Genomic DNA, 13,521 nt, shown 5'->3' with positions numbered 1-13,521 from the left:
AGAGTGACAAATGCCTGCCGCCACGCATGATGCCAGCCACCAGTGGCAGAGGGGAGCGCAGAGGAGCACGGAGATGTGTATCAGACAACAAGTCAAGCTGATCTTGCTGATCTTCAGGACATGATGCACTCCGTCATGTTTCTGTCAGCCGAAACCAGTTTTGCTAGTAAGTGACACTTTGAGTTTGACAATCCTCATCTAATGATTTTAACCCTGTCTGACCCAAAGCCAAAACAGTTTGCAAGTTTTAAAATATACTTCGATCTTGCAGTAGCATCTGGAACGCCTCATACAAATCTATCTGCAATGTAATGATGACAGAACGTTTTTAGCATATTATTCCGCTCTGATTCATTATCAGATCTTGAAAATCTTGTTTAATGTCTTTTAAAACATAAGAACACAAGCGCAAAGCCAACTTTCCCTTTTTAACAAACAATTCTAACAAAAGCACACAAAAACTGAATGATATCTTTACTCAAGATTAGCGTGGGGCAAACAAAAAAAAAAAAAACCATCTTACATTTGCTCAGGAGAACAACTCCCCCTTCCTTAATTCAATAAAAAGGCTTTTAGCCATCATAATGATTTACAAAGTGACGAGTCAAACAGATTTACAGCGACAGCCTGAAAGGAACCCAACACAAATACAATTACTATTCACGTGACTGCCACCGCCAACCCCCTCCACTCGTGGGAGGCCAAGAACGGGAAACACGCTAGTACAGACGCAGACCTTGAGCGCTCTCAATTCACCCCTTTAAAAGAAGCCACCACCAAACAGGGTGGAGAGAAAGGCTGCCATTGTGGAAGTCACTTAAAGTGACAGACACTTGGAATGGTGGTTTGCTACAAGCCAGCCGCGATCATTATTCAATATCAGATGAGCTGGCGAACCATAGCCAGAGGGCAGTGACGTGTGGTAATTCTTTAGACACCAGCTGCAGCTAACAACACGGGGTACACCGCCTCATTATTAGGGTCAATTCTAGACAAAACACTGTTGTTCTTCTTTCTAAATAAACCACTTTTATTTTAATATAGAGACAAAAAGGACAATCGACCTTGATGACATGACACAAATTGTGTTTGGGACTACGCTGCTCTTTATAAAAACACACTGAAATCACAGAACACATATTTGGCCATTTCATAACAACAGACTATCAGAGAAAAATATTCATTTCTAACAAATAGCCACAACAGACCATTTCCGATCATTGCAATGTGATAAAAGGATATTTTAAGAATACATTTTTCACGTAGCAACACAATAAAAAGCAAGCAGCCCGTTGACAAATATAATGTATTTTTTGTCATTTTTAGATTCACACTTCTTTGGTGTGACAAATTAATTTAATAAAAAATTTTTTTTGCAAATGTAGAAAAATCTAGTTACAATACAATCGATTTAGATAGCGTATAGCATGTCACATTGCAAGGCACTGCTTTAAATGTCAATGAGCCAAATATAATGTACACCTAGTAATAGCTAAATCGTTGGATGTACACTTAAAAAATACTAATAACAAATCAATAACATAACATTTAAATTGAATTAATTTATATTTAATTAAAGGCACAGTATGCAAGTTTCGCCGCAAGAGGCGAATTCAAAACAATAACAAAGGCGTAGCTTGATGATGCCGTGAATGAGCGTGGAATCATGGGTGATGTCGTCTTCACCTCCACAGCCGATGGAAAGCAATCCGATGGGACTCGGGCAGAAATCGTGTTCATGGATGAGGTGATGAAATTATGAAGCAGATGAAGGCCAAGACCTGCAGTCGGCCGCTGCCGCTCCTTTCATTTATTTTGTTTATGCATATTTCACGAGTTATGATTAAAGTAATGTTGTTGAAATTTACAAAAATGTGACGATACCAGCATTTACCTCTAGCATTTTGAGTGCTGTTTTAGGGATTAGGGATCCGCCGATAGATGCCAGCTTTGTGTGTATCTGTGCAAGCGCTCAGTGAAGAAGACAACATGTTTTTGAAGCGTTGATCATTGTAGTTAATCAGAGACATATATGCTGAGCGTGGGAACGCAATGGCCAATCAGAGTTGTTTATGAATCCATTCAATAGCGCTCAAAACGCTAGAAGGAAATGCCGGTATCGTCAATTTGTAACATTCCGAAGTCGGTTTTGATTCAAACAGCAAGACTAAGCATGTAACAGTGATTAGTAAATGTTTTGATACCTTTATCGACAGAAAACAATGATTAGTTTTCTGTCGATAAAGGTATCAAAACATTTACTGACCTGTCTAATAAAACAAAATATATTAAAGCATCTTTGGTGTTTCCATGGTTTCTATGGAAGTAAACCTCGAGGGTAAAGCGGATATGACATCATTGGCAGGCAACACAATGACGTGGGACGTTACACTGGTTAAAATAGCTGAGTTCTCTGGATTTAAACATTGTTGGAAACATTTGGGATAAAGTCAACAAAATATAAAACGCACTTCTAGTGGTTTTTGGATATTTTATCCCAAAATCGTACATATTTAAATAAAATTACATATTTATTTAAATAAACTAAATAAATGATCAGTCTCAGACACAGTATTTCCTTCCATTTTTCAATAAAGAATGAAGAGTGAAATACAAAATGGGCCAACCTGTTAAATAAATAAGCATGTACATTGCGGCTCTTTGTTAGTACAACTTGTGATCTAATTAATGATACTGCGGCACATAAGCAGTGGCCCCTGTGCACATGTTCAACTGCCATTACACTTCCCACCTGCCCACTAATAAACAAGCTGCTTCGCCTTCTGCGGTTGTCGACGGCTGTGGTGTGACGCAGGTTTGAGGTTTGCGCTCTCTTCCTTGAAAACAAACCTATATAAATGTTTGTGTGGGTGTTGGCAACTATCTGGGTGGGAATTCTCTTGCAGAGGAACCCCTCAGGGCACTCCAGATTGAGTTTCCTCTGTTCCTGTGTCCCAGAGTCAAAAGAATTCCAGAGAAAATTAGACAGCCATGTGCACAAAGGCTGCTTTCGAGAGCTAGAACAGGGTAAGTCACAGCAAGCCAACCTCAATAACACTCAGTGATATTGATTAGATGCTCAAGATGTCCTGAAAAAGGTACTTTGCTTTCCTATATCTGTGATGGTGACGGTGGGGGGAAAAAAGATCTGCATGTTATTCCCGGTCTGCTGTTTCTCGTCTGAGGGCCGCCATGAAAATTTGAGCTGGCATGTGCCATCCGTCCCTGGTGACTACTTACTGCAGATGCGGAGCTCTCAGAGGCGTCCTCGGAGGACACGCACCCAACGTGCATCGCGCCACCGGCTCAATCTAGCTAATAAAACAACAATTCACTCTGAAGCTCAACGTCTCACTCAGGGCCACGGCGGCGGAGAAAACTATGGGGGAATGTAACGGATGCCGTGCCGTCTTTAAGGCATGCCAGATTAATATGCCAGCAGTGGGTTAATGTGCAATTAAAACATTTCATGTGAACACTGTTTGCTTATGCATCAGCAACAAGCTCAATACTGAAAGAGCAGATTAACGATCTCAGCAGCCACTAATGAAACATTGAACGCGTTTAAGAAAACCACTTACTCAGAAGCTCTGTTTCAAAAACTAGCTAGCTGTTTTACTGCCTACATAGGAAGCTGCATTCTATGGGAGCATTGTAACCATCATGAAGCTTTAGAAGTAGTGTTGTTATTGGTAACTGAACAAAAACTTAAATTATTAAATTATTTTTGGTAACTGAAATAAATCTAAAATAATATATAAGAATTAGATGAAATAATTAAACATAAAACATGGAAATTTTGCCTTTGGCAACTAACTGAAATAAGTCTAAGTTGAAGTACTAAAATGGAAACTAAAGCTAAATGGAAATGTTAAAAAGCTAATAAATATGATAAGAGCATAAATTTACTTACAATTTTAATTGGAAACATGAAAAGCACTTCAAAATATTAATAAATACTATAATAGTATATATTTAATAAATAACAGCTCATTTATATAGGCAGCAACTTAACACAAATACAACTGCAAGTTTAGTAACAGTGCTTTAAAACACCTTTGCGCCTAGGCTAAAAATGAAAATTGTTTCATCATTTACTCACCCTCATGTCGTTCCAAACTGAATGGCTTTCTTCTGTGGAACACAAAATTACATATTTTGAAGAAAGTGTCCTTTTTTTTGGTCCATACAAAGCATTAACTTTCTTTGTGTGGACAAAAAATACACAGCACTTTTCAAAATATCATTTGTGTTCCACATGAAATGACATGAGGATGAGTAAATAAAGAATTTTATGTGAACTATCCCTTCAAGGTTACAGTTACTCTCCAAAGTCAGCTCACTAGATTTTGGAGCAAGACATTACAAAGCCCTTGCCTAATAGATAGCAAAACATATTTGTTTCTTTCTAGCTTTTGTCTTTAAAGAAACCATATTTTAGGACGCACTGAAATGGGACTGCTTTTAAATCATAACACCCAAAAGGCTTACGCTGTTTGTCAACAGTTAATTAAAAAGCACTGAGAGACAATGACAAATACTGTTTGAAGATGATCCCTGGCAAGCCCCACACAGTGTATCATTGCTGTCTCTGGAATACACGATTAGTTTAATCTCATTACAGCAATGATAAACGATCAGTGCAACAATGGCTTCTGTTTTCTCCGAAGATGCGCGCAAGAATGAGGTATGAAATATCAAGGTTTAGTTTGCAATATCGCTTACTCTTATCTCTGACAACTTTATTGTGGTGGTATTCAGACGACACAAAACTTGTAGTTTCAATTTGTTACAGCGTAAATAAACGTCGGACGACTTGGCGTGAAAAAACACCTAATTGCCTTGGAGTTCTAAAACACTAGCCACCATTAAATCAACTCGACTTTTTCCTCCATGACAAAGGCTCAGCGAAAACCACTACACCAGACCTGCCATTTTACAATATTTGCACTCTGGGGTTTCTAATATGGCTCTTTATCTGAACAGCCCAGGTAGAGATATTAAAAGACATGAGCTCATAAGAGTGTGAAGCAGTCTGGTTCAGGACCGCAGGGGTGAACGAGAGGGGAGGGCACATAGTGGCCACCAAGAGTGTGGCTTATGAAACAGTCATTAAGGGCCAGGGCACACAGCACTTACCTGGGAAGAGGTGCTTGCCATTGCATGCCAATTTGAGCCTGGACATACACGTGCAGACAAACACACTTACACGGCTCTGGATTTATCATGCTCTATCTGGCGCAGAGTCTGCACTAGCACTCCATGAACGTCTCTCTGTTGCCTACAGCTGTCACCTCATGAGCTCTGCACGGAGGCTGTGATGCATGAAGTGTATTTGTGGAGCAAGAGGTGTGTTCTCAGATGGAATACATTTTCATTGTGAGATCTGCCTTGAACGGTTAATAGGTGCTATAGTAGAATCCAGATAATAAAAACATGGAATATCAGAATGATATCTATATGATATGACAAAAAGATAATAGAAAACGGCTTAATGCAAAGAAAATTAGCTGTTTTAACAGCGTACTACGCAAGATTAATATGATATTACACCATACCAGTGTAGTGGTGCTCTGCTGCTGCTGAATATATAGGCCCAGATTTACTAAACAGCGCAAATTAGCGTGAGAGCACAATCCCATAAAAGCACCGAAGGAAGTGGAAAGTTCTGCGCCTGATCGACTGAAGAGATAGAACCTACCAAGAGAAGCGCAAATTAGCATCTGGTTTAAGACATGCTTTTTTGTGTGGTAAATAATGGCGCAAATACGAGTAAATTGACTAGAGCAAACCTTAGTAAATCACACACCTTGTCCACACTTTTTCAGCGCAAATTTTTCACTGCGTGTCTTTAGTAAATCCTGACTGAAGTCTTTTTTAACACCAAAAGAGTGTTAGTAAATCTGGCCCATGGTGTCAAAAAAATACTTTTACCAGAGTTATAAACTTGCAATCTGAATGTAATGACTGAAAGTGTTGGGTATCATAAAATAAAACAAAGACAATGCATATTTATTTTATTATTTTCTATTACATACAGTATGACCACTGTCACCTGATTCTCAAATCAGTCAAACAGACCCGTGACCTCAGTCTGAATCAAACTCGTGAATCGGTCACTAAATCTGTCGGAGTGGTTACCGAGTTAAATTTGACTCTCTTACTAAAACAAAAGCCATACAAAATATCAGAACTGTGTGTACATGCTAAATTATGAAATTTGCAAGACTGAATCAGTATAATTATTGACTGGTCGATCATATTGTGTGCCTAGTTAAAGTTACATATTCAAGCATGGAGATTAAATTAAAAACACTGAAATATATTTCAAAAACAGTAATATTTATATGCTGTATGCATGTTAAATGAATAGACCTTGCCAACAGAAATCATCTTGTCTACTATTAAAAACTGGAAAACAAATCAAATGCATTTTTACTGTTTAATATAAATTCACATTTTTCCTGCGACACTAAGGGATTTGACGGATCTACTATGAATTTAATTCGCCACCGTCCATTTGTCATGTTCTCCTGACATCTCGAAGTTGCCTTTCATTTAGTCTCACCTTGTGCAAATGTCTAAGCCAAGGTTATGTGTGCGTGTCATTTGGCGCGCGCAGACGCAAATCCTCCTTCCCATAAAAGGCGAATTTGGGTGAGAAATAATATTTATCTTTCCTAAGAAAACCTAATTAATTTACTTTGTCGGAAAACATGTATGAATCCCCCAGGCCATGTTGAAAGTAATTGCACGTCCCTCTCAGAAACACAGCGATCACTCGCAGGGACGGAGGGAAATCTCCCACTCGCAGACTGAGAGAGACAGCTCAGATGCGTTGACATGGTCCAAGGTTTCCACATGATGGAATACATGGCAGTATTTCAATACATAAAATGAACGCAGGTGCATTGGCGTTGTGCAAAGCCTGAATAAATGCATGCATACAGATATGCACTGCTAAAAAAAAACTAAAACATGTAGAAATATCTATTAACAACTTTTTTACAACCAGTTGCATCACTCTAATATTTTTAATGACATGAAACCGAGCCTTGACTCTCTAGACCTTTATAGACCTATAGAATCAGTGTACTTAACAACGCAGATATTTGTTTCTCAAAGAGAGATGGATCTCTTTAAAAGAGTAGTGGGACTTAACAGTTTAGCATGGAGAACATGGCTCACTGAATGTACACTAATTTGCCTCAGTCAAAAGAAAACAGGTTGAGGACAATATGTTTGTTTTGCTTAAGCTGGATTTGCACAGCACACAGCGGCAGTCAGACTTCAAAGCACTGCGAGCTTTTATTGGCAGCAAAAAACGAAGGTAATTGCTTGTGATCATGCAAAATTGTCAGTGTGGTGGGGACATTTTGTCCTATAGGTTTGGGGGAAAAAAGTAGTTGGGTGTCATTTTTGGTTCAAAGTACTTGCTCTCGCCGACAGAAACGGGATACAGTCATTGTGACATCTTCTGCGTTCATTTTTCAAAGAGCGTCAAATCAAACATGCATGAGCCTGTGACAGTGTGGGCCTGACAGTCCCTATCTGAGGGGTAAAGCACTTAGAATGGCACCAGCTAGCTAATGCTTTACACATCGCATCCCAGTGCATCCATGGTCACATTGTCAGCTCAAGAGTCAGAGGCAGCCTTCAACAAGCTTTCAACTTATGCAGCCTGGAAGCAGATTCAGTCCCACGCCACGCTCTTTGCAGATGCATGCAATTAAAATCAAAAGTCTCTCTCCCTCTGCTTCACCGAGGTCACGAACCGCAAGATGAAACGGACCAACGTACCCGTAAGTCTGCAAGGAAATAAGAAGTCATGCACTCCTATTGTCTGAATAATCTGTGGTTCGGAGGCTACATTTCACGTAAAGGTATTAACCCCGATAACCACAGAAACTAAAGTGCATACACAAGTCGAGCAGGCGGTTATGCAGACGTAATGTGAACTGTTCAAAAAGGCCATCAGCGTATTAAGAGTAATAAATGATCCACAGTGCAGCATGTGGAGTCAAACAAAGCCTGATTCAGGTTCAAGAGTGGGTGTGTGCGGGTGGTGGCTAGACGACTGTTCAGCTTTATGATGAATGAACGTGGGCCTACTATTTCACAATTTCACCACAATAGTGTGCTAAGTTAAATGTCAAACTGTCAAAACACTGATTGGTATTTTTACCTGTTAAAAAAAAACCCATATTGTCTTATTCTGGCCATACGCAAGGAGAGGAAATAAAGAAATGAAGTATGAAACGCTATTAAAGGGATATTCCACCCAAAAATTCAAATTCTGTCATCATTTACTTACCCTCAGGTTGTTACAAACTTCTATGAGTTTCTTTCTTCTGTTGAACATAAAGGAAGATATTTTGAAGAATGTCAGTAACCAAACAGTTGACTGAAGCCATTGACTTCCGAATTATTTTTTTCAATACTATGGAAGTCAATGCAGCCTTCAACTGTTTGGTTACCCACGTTCTTCAAAATATCTTCTTTTATGTTTAACAGAAGAAATAAACTCATAGAAGTTTGTAACAACCTGAGGGTGAGTAAGTGATGACAGAATTTTAATTTTTGGGTGAAATATCTCTTTAATGAAAACTACCAATGTCATTTTAACTCAAATTAGTTGTCTAGAAGTCGGGGAAACAAATATAGTATAGTGTCATGAAATATATGATCAAAATATTGACATTTTAGAGGATTTTTTTTAGTTAAGAAAATGTCTGTTTTTCCTTCTATCGTTTGGGGAAAAAAGTTTCATGGTGAACTAATGATGCTGCCACTAAATTTAAAAAAAAAGGTTCACAAGTCCACAATACTTGGCGTATTGCAACTTATAAACAGAACTCTTTCTGTATAGTATTGTGATTTGTGACCCAAGTATCATGATAATATTGTATAGCTGGATCACTCACGATTCCCACCCTTAAATCGCCCAGTGAATTAGGCAAGCTTTTGTCACACATGCCAAGAATTTGAATGTGAAAAGAGATCATCTAGACTACGCTCCTAAACTGGACAACCTTGAACACATTTGTTAGGCTAGACACAATAGAGACACAAATGTGCATAAATGCGCAGCGATGTGAGCAATAATAACTAATAAACCTGTTACTGAATAATTTGCGTGTAAAATCTGATACATTTTTGACAATGTTAATTTGTTCAAATGACATTTCTTGTGATTCTCTCTATTTTGGCATTTTGAAAACAACTTTTCAACGATTTTATGGAAGTTTAATCCCACATTAAGCTCAATTAAGCCCTCCGCAATTCCTCTTTAGCCCCGTTGACAGAATGACTTGAGCTCTGTCTGTGTCTTTACATGACTATGGCTAAAACCTCTGCCCTTGGTAATGATGATCCTCAACCTGGGGCCCCTGTCTGAAGAAGGGAGGAAAATAAACTCAACTCCTCTCCTCTTCAAGACAAATTCTCCATTCCTGACTCATACAAGTTAAGCCACTCATACAGAGGATGTCACACTGGTGGGTAAATCTACTGTGTTTTAAAATACACCCCCAGCGGACTCATCAAATTAGACTCCAGTCTTCATTTTTAAACATTTGCAAACAATAATTGGCCTTTACAATATGCCTCCTCCAATAATGTTAACATGAACCAACACCACAAATCAAAACGAGTGAGCTGAGAGCTAGGTACTTTCACCTTTGTTCCAGATGCAATCCAACCTGAAGTAAGGGGGAAGTTTTTAACATTATCAGCACTCACACAGCCATGTAAACATTGACTGTGATTACAGTACTAAAGAGGTGACCAAGAAATTGTCATTAAATGACAACTTTGACTAAAAAAAACTGTCTGCTTCCAACAACCGTGTCCACTAAAAAGAGAAACTCCAGTGTTAAAACTTAGTTTAGAGGAAACAAAACCTATTTTCATAAAAACAATGACAATTTACTGTAAACTCAAATTGTTGCTAGAAAGAATTTTGGCTATGTGTTTAGGCTTCTTGTAGTACTAGTGGCAGAAGACTCTCCTACAGTAATAAAATATGTATTTCTAGAATCAAAAGCATTAACATGATCATGCATAAAGCATGGGCCATGCTAGATCAAAAACCATCAATAAATAACTTGATTCAACATCATGTAGGAAAATAAAAACTTATTAACCAAAGCTGACAGTTGTAATAATCTCTTAAATAAAATATTCACTTACTAAGCACACAAAATAGCCCATGGATCACCAAGAGAACACTTGGTGGACACTTGGCATGCGTGAACTGTATTGTACCTTGCAACCAGTCTTTGGTAGATTACTTCTAAACGTAATCTGGCAACTATTACAAATTGCATGGCTAAAATTGTAATCAGTGGCCATTTTCAGATGAACTAATCAGATCACCTCTGGATTTTGATAAAAACACAAACATGAGCAAAGAGAAACATACTCCTAAACATCACCTTTGTCAACTTATTCTTACTTACATCTTGCACTTATTTGTGATTCAGTTTTCAGCATCAAGTACTATTCTGTACTATTGTGAATGTACTAATATGAGTGATGTGCAAAACTTTGTATTACAAGCACTTCTCCTGTTTGACTTAAGATAAATCGCTTTTTGTATTCCTCATTTGTAAGTCACTTTGAATAAATGAATATGCACAAATTAAGAATCCTTAGATTAAACAATAGTAAAATAGTTAGACTAGTAACTAGTATGTTTTTTAAACATTTTTAAATCATTTATTTTTGCGTGTATATTTTACATTTTAGGGGCACAGTCTGTAAACTACTGATCATTTAAACATTATTGCGTTTCCTGGTGGGCAATGTAACCCATATGCAATTATAAAATCCATAAGTCAACTGTCATCTAATTATGTGTATATATAAAACGAAATGGTTTCTAATTGCAAAACACTTGATTTTTCTAATCGGATTACGACATCCAGATCACATATAGTCAGTTGGCACCCAACACTGCTCGTGTCCTCAAAGTCTGTTCCATTCAAGCATTCACCGGATCCAAGATTCGAACGAAATGTTACAATATCAGCGGTCACAATGTATCAACGCGGTTGTCCTGTTACTACACAACGGCATGAAACATCACATTTCAGCACATGGTTGAAAGCCTCGTTTCCTATTGCTTATCAAGGAGCTACAATATAATTTCCCCTAATCAAAAAGACCCGGCGAATTTAAATTACATTTGCGCAACGAAGCCATCCAATTGTGCCCATCTACGTGCCAACCAACCGTCCACCGCATGACAGTGCCCTCTTCATCTGAACAATGCAACACACCAAAACGACATGCTGAACGGTATGTAAACGGTGGGCTTCTCCAGTTCAGCCAAATTCCGCGTTCCTCTGAACGCCACTGTCCAGGGGAAAAAAAAGCGCTCAATAGTGCTTTGCTTCGAAAACACAAAGCCAACATATCGCCAACGCTTCAGTAAGTGCGATTGTTTCCTGCGCAGAAATACATGTGTACACATCTCAGCGATACTTTAAGTGACTCTATTGTTAGCTGAGGTTGGAGCTAGCGCGGAGGCTACGGATTCATTTCAATGCAATGCATAAAAACCTTTCCAGCGAGCAAGGTGTGAAAATGATAGGAAAACACAACCACAACTTACTTTTAGGTCCAATCACAGCACGGCGCCTAAAACCTCCTGGATTTGAAGTTACGATCTGTTTTCTCCCCTCACACTTCACAAACACTGAGAGAAAAGCGCACGGCGTTTCGTTAGTGTGACTGTCTGAATCAACTAACGTAGTGCACGGCAAGTTGAAGTGTCAAATTACACGGGCTATTCTATTACCACAGAGCCATGCTTGCTGGTTGCTGACAAAATGTGTCCCAGAGTCGCGTAAAGCGCTCGCGCCTTTGGAAGACACCAGGCGGCGTTTGCAGATGAACGGACTGGATTCACACGCGAGTGCCAGGTCGTTTGCTGTTTGTAATACTACAGTATATCGTTTGGCTTTATTTGATTGTCTTTCCAGGATATTGATGAAAACGTGCTTAGGTAAGACTTATTGTTATAATTTACAATTTATAAAAGGAAGAGGGCTTTTGTACTTAGTTTTATTAATATCTTGTATTTTAAGTAGTAGATAAGAATTACAACAAAACGTGACCATTCTAATTATCAGTCAACATCATATACACAATTGTATACAAATATATATGAAATAACAAATATCGTTTTTTGTATATAATTGTGTGTGTGTGTGTGTTATATGTGTTCTAGTTATGTATATACATATATATATGCAATTATTTGTTTTTGTATATTGAGTTTTAAGTTGTGATATCATACTCTTGTTTTAAGTTTTTGTTTCTTTCTACATAAAACAAATTTTTATTTAAAATTAAATTATATTATATTATGGCTTATTGTGTTTGACAAAACTCAAATAATAATATGTATTATAAAATTACATGTTTTTTTATATTTTATTTCAGATATTAATATAAACAGAAGTTATTCTCAAAGAAATCTCGTCCCCAAACACAAACAAACGTGCGTCCATGTGAGTCCTCTTACTTCCCGCTAATACAAGGAACAGCTCATTCCGTATTTTGCGATTCGCCGATGGAAAGCTCTGAATAACAAAGACATGTTTGAGAGCAGCAGCGCCAGGCTTGGCTGAGTGGTGACGTCAAGGAACAATGACTCTTCCAACAGTGCCGAGACACCGCGCGCATCTACTGGCTCCTCAGCCAATGCTGCACGACTCAACTGACCAGGGGGAGGCCGCGCGACGCGAGCGAGCGTCTAGTAGTGCATCAGAGAGAATCACTCACTGCACACGCTGCGCTGCCTCACACCACCAGAACGAAATTCCAGCATGCCTGTCTGTATGACTTATGTCCTAAAATATGGAGATATGCAAATGCCCTGCATGGGATTTTACAGCTTGTAATTTCTTTCCTCCTGACAGGAGCAAAGCAAAACACTCAATACATGACAAGAGGTATTATTATTTTCAACACATATGTAATATTCCCATTTGTCTGCTACTGAAATATTTTATAAATCTGCAATGAATCCCTGAAGTGTGTAAATTGGTGTCAAGTACAAAGAGTGATGTTGACACAATCTGCATCACTGTTGTAGAAAACATTAACATTTTAAAATGAATTTAATCAAATTTACTATAATTATTATGCCGTCCCCCATGACACCACTATTTCATTTTAAACATTTAAATTCAATATGGTTAAATTATAGTAATAATTTGAATTCAAAACAAAAGAAATATTGAATTTTACAAAACATAATTTACATTATGTGCAATTTGTTTGTTTTTGTTTGTTTGTTTGCATGTAGATTGCAACTCGTGTAAATGTTTCAAACCAAATTAAGAGAGATTTAGATGATCCCAGTCCTGTCATCCATTAACATGATTACAAATCAAATTATAAACCAGATGTGGAAATTTAAATCCTTCCTTTTTTGTTCTATAAATCTTTTATATTTTTGCATTCTTCCGCTGTCACCTCAGGATGATGGTGCTCACAGCCCAACATGCC

General features: G+C 38.1%; 1 protein-coding gene across 3 annotated transcripts in view; it reads right to left on the bottom strand.

Annotated features, from left to right (window-relative positions):
- Positions 1 to 11,838, bottom strand: part of zmiz1a (zinc finger, MIZ-type containing 1a) — a 131,370-nt gene extending 119,532 nt beyond the window's left edge. For 2 of the 3 annotated variants that reach the window (XM_084392262.1, XM_084392259.1), the window contains exon 1: positions 11,618 to 11,755. The gene's annotated coding sequence lies outside the window, so the exon portion shown is untranslated. Of the gene's footprint in view, positions 1 to 11,617 lie in introns of all 3 variants that reach the window. The other variant, XM_084392261.1, reaches the window with a different exon arrangement.
- Between the last annotated feature and the right edge of the window lie 1,683 nt (positions 11,839 to 13,521).

The sequence above is a fragment of the Rutilus rutilus genome (genome assembly GCF_951802725.1).
Source record: "Rutilus rutilus genome assembly, chromosome: 20".
In the NCBI taxonomy this organism is placed as follows: Eukaryota; Metazoa; Chordata; class Actinopteri; order Cypriniformes; family Leuciscidae; genus Rutilus; species Rutilus rutilus.
Note: the sequence above shows the minus strand (reverse complement) of the source record. Positions and strands in the feature narration are given on the sequence as shown.